Raw genomic sequence first — 2845 nt, 5'->3', positions numbered from 1 at the left:
CTTTCTGAACTGAGTACTCCATTATCTGTTGTATTTACGCAGTAATAGTGTTGCAACTGTATCCTTAACACGAACAAACATTCTATTTATATAATAAGATTTAAAGGCCGTTTCTATTATAAATGGAAAAAATAATACACTACTCTATTCACCAAAATTGTAGATTACATTCAGCTATACAAATGCTTCGTACATGTTTTTTACAGATTTTGCTTCTATGATGCACTGCAGTTGAATGTGCGTAAGTTAGCGTACATGAGTAAAGTAACCCTGTATTGAAGAGAAAAAAAATAGTAAAGGTAAAATATTTCAGTCCAGTAGTATTTTTTCCTGTATTTATTAGGTAAAAATTTATGTAAATAATAAAAAAGACCTTATTTAGGGTCTTTATTACGAATCTGTGATAATAATTTTTTCACCCAATTTATGGCTTTTCCATATTAGAAGCATAATTTGCAAAAAAACTGTACGTGATGGAGAGAAACGGAAGTCAGTTTTGGATTCAGCACCTCAAAAAACATATAATTCACTTAAAGTATCTCATGCATCTGGAAAAAAAATATTTTTTGCAGACCTGTGATTAATGGAAACCGACCTGTGATTATTTAATAAATGTCTGCATTCTGTACGAATCTTTCACGGAATACCTCCACTTGATACCTATGCAAGAAACCGAAAAGACGAATCTGTGCGAATTTAATATCTTCGTCCGATATTTCGTGTTTTAGAGAATACATTAATTATGGATTCTCAAATTTGTCACTGTGACGCTGGAGTTTTCTGAACTGACAGACAAAGACTCCTTATATCTTTAGAGTCTAAACCATTATTGAAGACTAGGTACATTAGGTCAATTGGGCCCCAAAATGTAAATCTCAGTGAAAAATTGAAGACACAAACGATAAAATTATAAATGGCGACTTGGAAAGGCGGACTTTCTGCAAGGAGGAATTTTTGTCAAAATTGATCGAAAAAAATGGGACAAGCTATCGTCTTATCACAAAAGGTTACTGTTGAATACAAAAAAATCTCACGTAACTTTTCAAACGGTTCTTAATAACAATGAGAGATCAATCTTCTTACCTCCTCTCTTCCACTTATCACGGTGATGCACACGCACCTGACGGTATCTTCTTTGCATGAATCGATTCCTGGCGACATTAACCCTAGCTAATCGTTAAGAAAGTTTGCGTTGAAATACATTTATGTTGCCGTGAAAATCGGAAAAGAAAGACACCGAAAAGCATGCTTCATTTGCTGTTTTTACTCTTTTTACTACAGCGCTTCAGCGCAACAGAGTTCTAAAAATGTGGTGTATAGAGCAATTGTAGAGTTAATTATTATCTACTATATTGTTGAAGCAAAGGCTGAGCAAAAATATCAAATGAAAACTGCCGAAAAGAGTCTCCCCTTGCACAACCGATGTTATAAAGTAGTGGCAGTGACTGATACATGACTAATACAAGTCATATATAAGTTATCTCAACTAAATATGATCAAAGCGTACTGGTCGTTTGGAAAAAATAATCCAGAAACAGTTTTTAGTCATGATCATATCCGAATCTATAAATTGACAGTAAATCCTGTGTGATAATGCCTAATGTAGGTGCAAATAAGCTTGCTGTAGGCATTCATAATTAATTACGATCCGCTTTCCGTACATTTGTTAATCAACCGAAGCAACGAACTTTACTACTTTTTTCGATGCTCTCCGTATGTAATAAAATAGTGAAAATCGTGTTGTAAAGTACCTAGAATCGGTAGATCACGAACAATTTCGCACGTATGCATCTACAACTGGTTTGTAACACGTGCTGCTGGGTATTTTGCTAAAAGTCACCTAAATCAATTGTAGTGGTTTTCGGACGTTCCGTCATTCGTCTGTCGTCACTTCAGCGCACAAACTGTTAGAACAGTAATGTTTACGCTTATTACTTAACGAGAACTTCTTGTTCAGGTTCTCTCTAACCCCAAGATGGTAGAGGATCATTTGAAGGTTGAAGCAATATTGCCTTAGAGTCAATTCAAAACTCAGTCTTGAAATGAATTAGTTGTTAAATCTATGCAGAAGTTAACTGTTTGAAGTTAGTTTTAAAATAATACAAAATTTTCAGTAAATTCTGTAATCTTTTGACGTATGGACTCTGTTTGGACTGATTTCCCAATATCCGGTGATGAATGGTAGTGTCAAATGAATTCTTTTCAATTTACAGGTGTACCGACCGCCACCGTTCGACGGTACGATGTCGCGGCAGACAGTCCATTGACAACGACGATGATGACGATGACGGCTTTTTCGAGTGTGACTCACCCCGGGCGGTTGATTAGCACCTGTTTTCAGGTGCGCACCGTATCAACAACAATAAAAATGGCGGAAAGATTGCCGCCTGACATTGTACGCCAGCTCCAATTCGGAACGATAATCCGCAAACGGATGGCAAACGATTGATTATTCTAATGAGACACTCGATACTGTCACTAATCCGATAAATTTGCGCATTTCCAAGCTCTGGCGGCTGCCTGCTGAGGATTTTCTGTGGCGAAGAAGCGTCTAGTGTGGCTTGTCGATAGTACGGGAGATCGCGATGAATCAGCGCTGATCAGGAGGTCGATTTGGAAAGTGTGAGATATGCCCAAGTGAAATAAATTGATTGGTCGATATCGCTAGCCATTATATGTTCAATAATGTTGCTGAGATAATTCTGTAAATCAAACTAAATTGGATTCTAGCATGTCGTATTCACAGATAATAATTTGATTTTGCAATGCTGGCTTTTGAAATTATGTTAATATTGAAAACACAGGCAGCCGCAAATTACCGACTGAAATTCCATCATTTCGAACA

This window comes from Sabethes cyaneus, chromosome 3 (genome assembly GCF_943734655.1).
Source record: "Sabethes cyaneus chromosome 3, idSabCyanKW18_F2, whole genome shotgun sequence".
NCBI classification, from domain to species: Eukaryota; Metazoa; Arthropoda; class Insecta; order Diptera; family Culicidae; genus Sabethes; species Sabethes cyaneus.
The sequence above is the reverse complement of the archived record's forward strand: the minus strand, read 5'-3'. Positions refer to the sequence as shown.